Source organism: Brassica oleracea, chromosome C2 (assembly GCF_000695525.1).
Source record: "Brassica oleracea var. oleracea cultivar TO1000 chromosome C2, BOL, whole genome shotgun sequence".
NCBI classification, from domain to species: Eukaryota; Viridiplantae; Streptophyta; class Magnoliopsida; order Brassicales; family Brassicaceae; genus Brassica; species Brassica oleracea.
Window position 1 is genome coordinate 28,386,723 of NC_027749.1, and position 12,858 is coordinate 28,399,580.

General features: G+C 41.0%; 1 long non-coding RNA gene across 1 annotated transcript; it reads right to left on the reverse strand.

Moving 5' to 3' along the window:
* Positions 1 to 302: 302 nt before the first annotated feature.
* Positions 303 to 1,665, reverse strand: LOC106325483. Its single transcript, XR_001266915.1, has 4 exons — positions 1,452 to 1,665; positions 1,233 to 1,346; positions 750 to 942; positions 303 to 567 (listed from the first exon to the last, which is right to left on the reverse strand). It is a non-coding gene; the product is annotated as an uncharacterized LOC106325483 (long non-coding RNA).
* Positions 1,666 to 12,858: the final 11,193 nt, after the last annotated feature.

The window sequence follows — 12,858 nt, forward strand, 5'->3', positions numbered from 1 at the left end:
TTTTGTTATTCGAGCTGCGACTCAATTAGGTTTTTACCGTCTTAGGGGTTTAGAACTAGGAATCTCGCCGACAACTCTCATAGCCCAGGCACTTACCTTGTTGTAAACGCTCAAACGCAGATTCGGAATAAGAACTATCTTGCTCTCTTTTTCGATTTCTTATTTTATTACTGTTCTCGTTTCGTGTTCTAATTGCTTGGCGTGTGGTATTAGCAGATATCCGGGACCTCTGGGAAATTAGGGTTCTCTTACTTTCCTAATTTAAACGGAAATCGACAGTGCGAATTTCGGTTCTCACAGTAACATTACGTGGTTGGAGTATCAGGGAGAGCCATTGAATGAGCTCCAATGATCTTACCACCAACATCTGGGAAGCTGTCGTAATCTGGAAGCGAGTTCACTTTACCTTCACTGTCTACTTGTGGAGGATGTTTAATCAAGTGACCTTGCAGCTCTGAGAATTCCTTCAGCGATTTCGTTTACGCATTCTAGATCAGCAGGGTCCACGAACTCATCTCCTGTTTTGCCTAAATGCTCTGCCCATAGTGACATTTTGTATCCATACACCTGTGGATCGATAGAGAGATATCAAAACACTTCTCAGTTAATATGTTATTATTCTTCCAAGCAGATTCTAGTTTCTATACTTCTGTTTACTTTACAACCACCAGAAACACAACGTCTCTAGCATATCTTAACCTTAACTTTTGAGCTTATGGTAATATGATGATGATGATAGGAAGGCAAACCTGGCCACGTGGTGTCTTGCCTGGTTAGTCCATGTATGATGGGGTTGATATGCACCCATTGCTATTTCTGTATCTTTCAATACCGGCCACTGATCTTTGGTTGGTATTAGCAGATCCCATGAGTACATACTCATCATCTACTATCATCCCCTTCGCGTGCACATAGATCATAAAACGTTGGAGCTTCCGATACCTGAAAACGCAATCAAAAAGATCATAAGTAGTTTGTTCCACTGATTACTACTGGAAAGTATATATATGATCCTCCTTCTCTATGAATGAAGCAGTTCTCTGTAGCGAATAGAAAATTCGAAATAGACACAACAATTATCAAACTTTGGCAAATTGTCTGAGAGAGAAATGTTCTACAAAAACTTTTAAAAAAAAATCTTTGTAATATGGATTCAGTACGGTAAAAATTACTAAAGAACTAACCGGTGAAAGATTTTGTTTATAAACAAAAGGCAGATGTTAATAAGATACCTGAGAATCCAGTAAGAGCATATCCACACCCATGAGCTCTCAACCACGGCAGGCACTCCTAGCCTCCCAGAAACGCAGCAAACGGACTTGAACAGTGGAGGAGGAGCGGACAGTCTGCAAATCGGAGAGTAAGACATAAACATTAGTCATATTTCATAGAATTAGTTTACTGTTAGCTTTGAAGAATGAAAGGATGATTATCTGAGGAAGAAATCATACCTTTTTATAGACGAACCTGTACCGCTTGCAGATCCAGAAATCGCATTGAATATAGATCGTGTGTGAGAGAGTAATGGAGGGTTTTAAGATGATGATCCCGTAACTGGTAACGCTTCGTACTCTGAGGAAGAAGATGGAAGATCGATTTCAAAGACCTAATAGACATGGGTGCTCTGGAGAGGCAAAGAAGAAGAACCTGGGTTAAACCCTAACTGAAACGCAGCACTCCATCTACGCGGTATTGACAAAAGGCTCGACATAACAAAAAGCCCAACCTAATTACACAGAAGTCTGGATTAATCAGAAGCCGAACAAAAATAAAAGTCCAATCGCAGTGAACAAACGACTTAATGAAACGAAACGTTTCAACTGAATAGCACACGTGTCGCTGCGACGTGAACCGAAATGATGACGTGGCAGCCTCCCAGAAGAGAGAAGCTCTTCTTTATATTATTAGATTTTTTAGCTTTTTAACCTTATTAGGATTTCTCTGACGCCCATTTTTCTAAATTCACGTGCTAATGATTTTAATTTGTTTTATTGTTCTTTCTTGAAATCAAACGCTCATATTAAACTAAAAGTTAAAGAGATGAAAAACCCAATGCTTCACTTGAGATCCTGAAACTGATGTTCCTAAAAACATACTAAAAGTCGGGATATGAACCGACGACGGGGGACCCTAACAAGTTGTTTATATTCATATTTCCTTTGTTTGATATGAAAGACAAAGACATGAAATTTGTATTTACTCTTTTAATCATAGTGAAATCTGAGAAAGAAATGAAAACCAGAAAATATAGACCGTGTGCGCTTTTATTTGTTTCTTTAATCTGATTGGTTGGTTTGAATCCATATGTTCACAAACATTTGTTTATAGAAACAAAAAACATTCTTTTGTAACTGAAAAGACTTTCAAAAATTTTGGAATAGAAAATTGAATTGATCCTCAAGAAGCTCTTTGTAAATCTCCGTAGATAAATTAGATATTAATGGGTCGATTTGTTTGGGGCATATTTGGGATGTTATCTCTTGGGGACTTTGTGGCAAAATTATCTACGTCACACTAACATTGTGATAGTTACATGAAAAAAAATTCATTTTTTTTTTCACAGTTACATGAAAAATTTAAAGGATACTTTTTCGAAAGAGAACATATAACAAACGTGCATGATATGATGTGTCGTATTACGATATGCCTCCAAAAAAAAATTGTTGAGAAAAACTTGAAGATAGCTTAAGGAACGAGCTATCCTAATCCTATTAGTAATATTAAAAGCTCGATTGAGATTCTAAGAAGCTGCGATGAACACCAAGGAGATCAGCCCCTATTCGATCAAGTTTCTGATGCTAAACTCCTCAAACTATACAGTTTGGGCTATGAGGATAAAAATAGCGCTTAAGGTTAACAAAGTGTGGGAAGCTATCGACCCCGGGAGCAAAACCGAAGAAAAGAATGACATGGCTATCGCCTTGTTGTTCCAGTCCATACCCGAGGCACTAACACAACAAGTTGGTGACTTAGATACGGCAAAAGCAGTGTGGGATGCAATCAAAGCAAGACACGTTGGAGCAGAAAGAGTGCAAGAAGCAAGGCTGCAGACTTTCATGGCAGAATTTGACAGACTTAAGATGAAAGACGAAGATACAATCGACATCTTTGTTGGAAAGTTATCGGAAATCTCATCAAAATCTGTTTCCTTAGGAGAGACTATAGAAGAACCAAAAATTGTAAAAAAAACTTTCGCCGAGAAGGAAATACATCCACATTGTTGCATCGCTTGAACAAGTCCTTGATTTAAATTCAACCAGCTTCGAAGACATTGTGGGTTGATTGAAAGAATACGAAGAGAGGATAGGAGAAGATGAAGAGGAGCAACAAAACGATGAAACCAAACTGTTATATTCTAGCTCGGAGTCACAAGATCAGTACTGTGGAACGAGAGGTCGAGGACGAGGAGGAAGATATAACTCATGGAGAGGAGGCCGAGGTCGTGGCAGATACAGCTCGTTCCAACAACAATGAGAAGCATACCGACAGGCAAATCAACGAGACAGCCAACGTGACGCATCCCACATCACATGCTTTAAATGTGACAAACTTGGTCATACGCAACCGATTGCCCAGATAAACAACTTAAACGTCAAGAAACTGTAGAAAAGAAAGAAGAAGACACCCAAGAAGCAGATGGATTAATGATGCACGAGGTAGTCTATCTAAATTAAGAGAAGGTGAATCCAACCGTTTTTGACTCTAACCAAGACACACAAAACTTGTGGTATCTTGACAATGGCGCGAGCAATCATATGAGCAGAAACCGAGCCTTCTTCTACCAACTTGATAATAAGATTACAGGCAAAGTACGCTTCGGTGATGACTCACGCATCGACATTAAGGGGAAAGGCTCAATATGGTTTGTATTCGAGGGAGGAGAAAAGAAGTTTTGAATGATTTGTACTACATACCGAACTTGAGAAGCAATATTGTGAGCTTGGGACAAGCTACTGAAGCAGGTTGCGAGGTGCGAATGAAATATAACACATTGACGTTGCTTGACCGACAAGGGCATATGATGATTGAAACCGTGAGATCAAAGAATCGTCTGTATAAAGTCATGCTACAAGCCGACACTATCCAGTGTCTACAGCTCAAAACATCAACACAATCATCAATTTGGCACTCTCGACTCGGTCATGTTAATACAGAGACAATGAAGATGATGATAAACAAGGAACTAGTTGTTGGTATACCTGATATCAAAGTCGATAAAGAGACCTGTGCATCTTGCCTCTGTTGGAAGCAAACCAGACAGCCATTCCCGCAAGCGACCTCTTACTGCGCAAGCCATCCACTCGAGCTTGTCCATGGGGATCTATGTGGACCAATCACCCCTGCGACTCTGGGACAGAAAAGATATGTGTTTGTACTCATTGATGATTACTCACGCTATATGTGGACGATACTACTGAAAGAAAAGAGTGAAGCGTTCAAAAAATTCAAAAGGTTTAAACTACTTGCCTAACAAGAAACAAAAACATTGATATGTACACTTCGTACGGACCGAGGCGGTGAATTTACATCTCATGAATTCAAAACCTACGGCGAAGACAAAGGTATAAACAGACACCTAACGGCACCATATTCTCCACAACAGAACGGAGTGGTCGAGAGGCACAATCGAACAATGTTAGAGATGACTAGAAGCATACTGAAGCATATGGATGTACCAAATTTCTGGTGGGGTGAAGCAGTATGTCATGCGACGTACCGAATCAATAGAATCAGTACTCGATCACTGGAAGGGAAAACCCCATATGAAGCCTTACGGCTTAGAAAAGCAAACCTCGAGCATCTCAGAGTATTTGGTTGTGTGTGTTACGCAATTACAGATGCAGCAGGTAGAAGAAAACTTGATGATCGCTCGAGGGTGCTGATTCATCTCAGGACAGAGCCCGGCTCGATGGCGTACCGTCTTCTGGATACAAAGAACAAGAAGATTGTAGTGAATCGAGATGTTATCTTCGACGAGACCAAAAGCTGGGAATGGAATGAAGAAGCACTGAGGGAAGGAGCCAATTCCGGCTCGTTTGCGATCGAACTCAGGGGAGTTAATATCAGTGAGAACACGAGTGTTTCTCATGAGAATACAGACCAAGTCGAAGAAGTAGAGGAAGAAACCAATGTTGATGAAGAAGAAGATGGCGATCAACTTCACCCACAACTCAGGACATCAACGAGAGTGAGCACAAAACCTGCGTATTTAGAACCGTGGGACTTCTCAGAAGCTAAAGCTCTAAAGGCCTGGGTAGATGCTTATAAGGACGAAATATGTTCGATCAAGAAGAACAACACATGGACTCTTGTGGACTTACCCAAAGGTGTGAAACCTATCGGTCGGAAGTGGATTTTAAAAATAAACCGTAATGCAGATGGGAGCATCAACAAGTTTAAAGCTTGACTGGTGGCTAAAGGGTACGTACATTGATTATGATGAAGTTTTTGCTCCAGTTGCTCGTATAGAAACCATTCGGTTAGTGATTTCTTTGGCTGCTTCTAACGGATGGAAAATCCATCATCTTGGCGTGAAAACTGCGTTTTTACATGGAGAGTTAAAAGAAGAAGTGTTTGTCAGTCAGCCGAAGGCTTTGAGATCACAGGACAAGAAGGCAAAGTCTATAAATTAAGGAAAGCTCTCTATGGACTTCGACAAGCCCCTAGAGAATGGAACGTTAAGCTAAATCAAATACTGGTTGGCTTAAGGTTTCATAGATGCTCCAATGAGCCGTCACTATACATGAGAGAAGATAAGTCGAGTCTTCTTGTCGTGGTAGTATATGTAGATGACCTATTGGTCACTGGATCATCACTGGCAGCCATAGAAGAATTTAAGTGAGCGATGGCAAGTAAGTTTGAGATGAGTGACTTGGGGAAGCTTACATACTATCTAGGCATTGAGGTAAATCAATATGATGGAGGTATGGAATTAAGACAAAGCCGATATGCACTTAAGTACTCGAGGAAAGCGGTATGAGTGAATGTAATCCGACGCAAGCGCCTATGGCGTTTAATGTCAAGGTGTCTAAAGTGATTGAAGAAAAAAACATCAACAAGAAGGAGTATATAAAGAATATAGGTTGCCAGTGGTATTTACTACATACTCGACCGGATCTCTATTTCTCAGTAGGAGTATTAAGTAGATACATGTATGAACCGAAAAAGTCACATGGAGCGGCCTTCAAACAAATATTAACGTATCTTCGTGGAACGGTCTCCCTAGGTGTTCGCTTTACTCGTTCAAATGAAGTTAACCTGATCGGACACAGTGACAGTTCACACAATGTAGATAGTGATGATGGAAAAAGCACAACTGGTCATGTGTTTTATCTCAATGAGGGTTCCAGTTACGTGGTGTTCCCAGAAGCAAGAGATCGTTGCATTGTCATCCTGTGAAGCTGAATTCATGGCTGCAACGGAAGCGGCTAAACAAGCAATCTGGCTACAAGAGTTACTCGGAGAGATCATTGGGAAGCCATGTAAGAAGGTTACTATACTGGTAGATAACAAGTCCGCAATTGCGCTTACGAAGAATCCAGTATTTCATGGTCGAAGCAAGCACATTCATAAAAGGTTTCAATTCATACGTGAATCTGTTGAGAATGAGCAAGTTGAGGTTGAACATGTCCCGGAAAATGAGCAAGAGCCGACATACTAACAAAGTCGCTTGGAAGGATTAAGTTTGCAGAAATGAGAAGCCTCATCGGAGTTCATGATGTGAGTAAAGATAACTTCAAACTTAACCGGGAGAATGTTGAGATAAACTTGAAGATAGCTTGAGGAGTAAGCTATCCTAATCCTATTTGAGTTGTGATTATATAAAGGATTAGGAAATATGGAAATATGTTATTACTAATAGGATTAGGAATTATCTAGTCTTATATAAGGAGATGCTTATGTTATGTTGTTGTATAATGTGTGAGTTTGATTTGTGATTTGTGATCTGAGAACTTTGTGAGTGAATAATAAGAAAAAGAATTCTTATTAAAAGCTTGATTGAGATTCTTTAAAAACTCAATTATTTTGATGTCATTTGATCAGTTACGTTATTGATGTCATCTAGCGGTTCTTTTTAAGTGTTTATTTATTCATATACATTATTTGAAAAGGGATTTGCTATTTGTCATTAGTTATCACAATGATAATTTTGAAAAAAAAAATGATGACATAACATCAGTTTTGCATGTCATAATAACAATGATGGTAATGCTTGAATCTATGAAATTACTTTTTGAAACTATGAAATTACTTTTTTTCAGATCTGTTAGTCCAGACGACTTACATGGAAGTCTTCTGGTCAATGCAGAGGTTAGTTTTGCAATTGACTTTTAAATGTGTTTTTCTAGACGACTTACATGGAAGTCGACCATCTTTGTTTGTTAAAAAAAATCAAGACAACTTCCATGTAAGTCGTCTAAGGTAAACGGGTTAGTTTTGCATTTGACCAGATTGTGTCAGAAATTTGACTTTTTATGGACGACTTACATGTAAGTCGTCCATAAAAAGTCAAATTTCTGACACAATCTGGTCAAATGCAAAACTACCCCGTTTACCTTAGACGACTTACATGGAAGTCTTCTGGGCAATGCAGAGGTTAGTTTTGCAATTGCCTTTTAAATGTGTTTTTCTAGACGACTTACATGGAAGTCGACCATCTTTGTTTGTTAAAAAAAATCAAGACAACTTCCATGTAAGTCATCTAAGGTAAACGGGTTAGTTTTGCATTTGACCAGATTGTGTCAGAAATTTGACTTTTTATGGACGACTTACATGTAAGTCGTCCAGTAGAAAATTAAAAAAATCAATATTTTGTTATACCTAGACGACTTACATGTAAGTCGTCTCAGGTTAGTTTTGCAATTGAAAAATAAAACAAAAAAAATTATTTTTGTCTAGACGACTTACACGGAAGTCGTCCATCAGACGACTTTCACGGAAGTCGTCCATCAGACGACTTACACGGAAGTCGTCCATCAGACCACTTACACGAAAGTCGTCCATGATTTTATTCCGAGATTCTAGTTAAACCTTGCTTATCTGGGACGACTTCCATGTAAGTCGTCGGACGGACGATTTCCGTGTGAGTCGTCTAGAAAAAATAATATTTTTTGTTTTATTTTTTAATTACAAAACTAACCTGAGACGACTTACATGAAAGTCGTCTAGGTATAACAAAATATTGATTTTTTAATTTTCTACTGGACGACTTCCATGTAAGTCGTCCATGAAAAGTCAATTTCTGAAACAATCCGGTCAAATGTAAAATAACCCATTTTCCCTATACGACTTACATGGAAGTCATCTCGGATTATATTTTAACAAACAAAGATGGACGACTTCCATGTAAGTCGTCTAGGTTAAAAATCAATTGCAAAAGGAACCCAAATGGACGACTTCCTAGAAGTCTACCAGATGACCTCCGTGGAAGTCGTCTGCAACAATGTTTAATAAACTTTCATTTTCTCTAAAACTATAAAGACTTTTTAATTTTTTTTTGTTAATCCATGTATATTAGTCAATATTGGGGCTACTAAATGAAATTTATAACTTAATTGGTGATATTTATGAGGTTACCAACATTCATGCTTAGCAAACTATTGTGGAAGTTTTCTACGTTAGTTTTTGTAAAGATATACTTTTTACTTATGTATCTAATGAAAGTGTTCTAGTTTTGAACTTATGTAATGTTTTATCTTTTGTGAATTTGACTAAGTTTTCTTGAGAATTCTTCTCCCATAGTTGTAATAAATTTGATTTTTTTTTGTTATTGTGTTTGCTATTGAAGTTGTATCAATAACTTCAATTATGTCAAGTAACTTTGGCAAGATAATATTGTGGAAAATGAACATATTTACCAAACTTTTTCATTAATATCTCTTCAAATTTACAAAAAAAAGTCACAATTAAAGGAGTACACATGCAAATCACAAAACAGACCACAAACAAAACTATTATAGAACATTCCTCTACAAATACAAGCTTAGACTCTACTTGATATTGAAGAAGACCCCGTCAGAAGACTTCCTGGAAGTCGTCTGGAAGACTTTTTTGAAGTCGTCTGGAAATCTTCCTGAAAGTCGTTTTGAAGACTTCTTTGAAGTCGTCTGGAAGAGCGCATTATATTTTAGAAGACTTCCCATAGGTCTTCTAAAGCCTGATCCAGATCTGAAAATCATGTATATCAAACCCAGATCTGAAAAACCTGCATATCATATCAAAAAACGTTCAAATGGCTTAAAAACAGAGAAAATTAGTAGAAAATTAGATAGATATACTTTTTTAGAACACACAAAGTACATATCCAAGTGGAAGATGAGAACCATATGATTAAAAACCTGCAACAAAAAGATAGATTAGAGAGAAAGACATGAGACAAAAATGAAATTTTCATATAAAGTTAGTGTTTTCAAGTTAAAAAGATTAGAGTGGATTTTTTGGAAAAAAAGGTATGAACTTTATGTAACAGGAGGTTACCAAATGAAGAAAAATCAGATATAAAAACTTACCAAAACGCTCAGATCTATTATGAAAGGGAGACATGGGAGAAGACTCCGTCAGAAGACTTCCTGGAAGTCGTCTGGAAGACTTCCTGGAAGTCTTCTACCCTAGAAGTCTTCCATATCTGAAAAACTTACATATCCAAATCCAGATCTGAAACTGAAAAAGAACTACTCGCCGTACAATACGTCCTTATATACTCGCTACTAAGTCGGTTTACGCTTTTTCCTCTTCTGGCCTTAAGCCGTCATAACTTAAAACTGAAGATATTCCGTTTTTCCCGATCTTTCTAATTATCTTCGAATACTTCGTATTTATCTGCGGAAACTTGACATTTATCTTTCCTTGCGAAGCAAGCATAAACCGTCCTACGGTTTATGGCCTTTTGGTTAAGAAATCGTAAGTGGGTTTCGAGTCACGTCTTAGGTCTCTTTAGGCCGTTGTTTGATTCGAAACGTTATTACGGCTTCTTTCGATAAAAACGAACTTTCCGCGGTTTTTATCGTAAAGTTCGATTGATGACTTCAAATGATGAGAAACAAGAAATGGGTTGGTTACGGTCTTGGGAGATAGCATTAAAGAGTAGATGAGAATGCATGGATTCGTGTCGTATCGATTTTTAAGAAAGCACGGTCGCTACGTAGCGACCGAGTCGTGTACGTGCTCGGTCGCTACGTAGCCACCGAGCTTTGGTGAGAGCTTGGTCGTTACGTAGCCACCGGGCCGTGTACGTGCTCGGCCGCTACGTAGCCACCGAGCCGTGTACGTGCTTGGTTGCTACGTAGCGACCGAGCTTCGGTGAGGGCTCGGTCGCTACGTAGCGACAAACCCGTGTACGTGCTCGGTCGCTACGTAGCGACCGAGCTTCGGGGAGAGTTCGGTCGATACGTACATGCTCAGTCGCTACGTAGCGACTGAGCTTCGGTGAGAGCTCGGTCGCGACGTAGCCACCGAGCCGTGTTCCTGCTCGGTCGCTACGTAGTGACCGAGCTTCGGTGAGAGCTCGGTCGCTACGTAGCGACCAAGCCGTGTACGTGCGTAGCGACTGAGCTTCGGGGAGAGCTCGGTCGCTACGAAGCGACCGAGCCGTGTACATGCTCGGTCGCTGCGTAGCGACCAAGCTTCGGCGAGAGCTCGGTCGCTACGTAGCGACCGAGCCGTTTACGTGCTCGGTCACTACGTAGCAACCGAGCCGTGTACGTGCTCAGTCGCTACGTAGCGACCGAGCCGTGTACGTGCTCGGTCGCTACATAGCCACCGAGCTTCGGTGAGAGCTCGGTCGTTACGTAGCCACCGAGCCGTGTACGTGCTCGGCCGCTACTTAGCCACCGAGCCGTGTACATGCTTGGTTGCTACGTAGCGACCGAGCTTCGGGGAGAGTTCGGTCGATACGTACATGCTCGGTCGCTACGTAGCAACCGAGCTTCGGTGAGATCTCGGTCGCTACATAGCGACCGAGCTTCGGTGAGAGCTCGGTCGCGACGTAGCCACCGAGCCGTGTTCGTGCTCGGTCGCTACGTAGTGACCGAGCTTCGGTGAGAGCTCGGTCGCTACGTAGCGACCAAGCCGTGTACGTGCGTAGCGACTGAGCTTCGGGGAGAGCTCGGTCGCTACGAAGCGACCGAGCCGTGTACATGCTCGGTCGCTGCGTAGCGACCAAGCTTCGGCGAGAGCTCGGTCGCTACGTAGCGACCGAGCCGTTTACGTGCTCGGTCACTACGTAGCAACCGAGCCGTGTACGTGCTCAGTCACTACGTAGCGACCGAGCCGTGTACGTGCTCGGTCACTACGTAGCGACCGAGCCGTGTACATGCTCGGTCGCTACGTAGCGACCGAACCGTGTACGTGCTCGGTCGCTACGTAGCGACCGAGCTTTGGTGAGACCTCGGTCGCTACGGTCGCTACGTAGCGACCGGCTTTTGCGCTTGTTGCTACTCGGCAACCTTGTTCGCGTCTTTCACCGATTTTTCGTGAATGTGTTTTCCCTGCAAGATTCTTCGTAAAAATAAATCATTTTCTAAGATTTATTTTACGTAAAAACGTTCATGCCAATTTTTACGGACTTTCAGACATTGATTCCGTCATGACCGATTTTGACCCCAATAGTTAGCCACCCAGCTCGTTAGAACCATGAGCTTATAGCGTGAGGTTCTAGCGAGTGGCTTGGCAAATTAGGCAAGTTAGGTGAGTTAGGCAGAATTAATGGTCGAAAAAGTCAGTGGTAAGTGGTCTTCTCGCTCTTCTAAAAGTAGAACGTGATAAGATTGGGGCTGCGCCTTATGACGGCTGCCTACGTACCCTTGTTGAAGGGATCAAGCCTTTCGTAGTTCGTCTTGGAGTTAAGGTTCTTATGACTTGTTTTCCAGCGAGACCTTTACGGTCTAGTTTTTATGTAGCGGTTATCAGGCGTGTTGCTGCCGATGGCATTTTATATGGGTGTAGAAGGAAGACTACGAGTTGTCATCTCGTAATCTAACTCTGTGTGAACTGCTATATCCGTGATATGTTTCGAGAGTTTTCCGCAGTGTGTAAATCTTGCGGGATTTCTGAAGACGCTCGAATATTGGCAAAGAGACAAATTTTGGGATCTCGTATCAAGGTTTTTGATACTATGCCTAGAGATGTTAGAGACCAGTGCGCTGGGTTTAGGGCAGGACCTAGGTTTACTCCTGGTTTTGGAGGGTGCGATGGCTAATTCGACTTACGTATCCCGTTTCAGTTTCATCCTGATTCCAATCCGATTTAAAGTCCGCGATAGGTTCTCGGTTTATACGACCTATATGGTTGGAACCGAGCATCTCTCCAAGGACAATTTTTAAGCCTCCTGGAAGTGCTGACCAAATTTTGGGTTTCTTTTATAGCGCTATTATCCTTGTGTCGGATGTACGAGAGTCATCTCCACGAGATGGCTAAGTCTGTTTAGGACGTTAAGAGTTCGTTGTGATCAGCAACAAACTTAATGGTAAAAAATACCGTTTCGAGTCTTTGCGAAGGATATGTTTTGAGAAGATGTTAGTGCGTATGATTGTCTGGTCTTATAAGAAAGTGTTTTTATCGAGGAAGGAAATTTCGTCGAAGAACAAATCTTCAGGCGTCTGCGACGTCTCGCGAGGCTGAAGATTTGTTATTCGTTCGTATGTCGTATTTCGTGCTTGAAATGTTCGCGGGCTTGAAGATGTTTTGCTATGTTGCAAAGGTGTAGTCTTAGCCCTGCGTTTGAGAAACATACTTGTTTGACTACGGATGTTCGCAGCCAAAATTGTTGTTCCTGTTTGGATGCTAATAATTTGATTTGCGATCGAGGAATTAGGACTGAGGTGTCGCGTAAATTTTTTCATGGGAAGAAGCGTTTTCCTT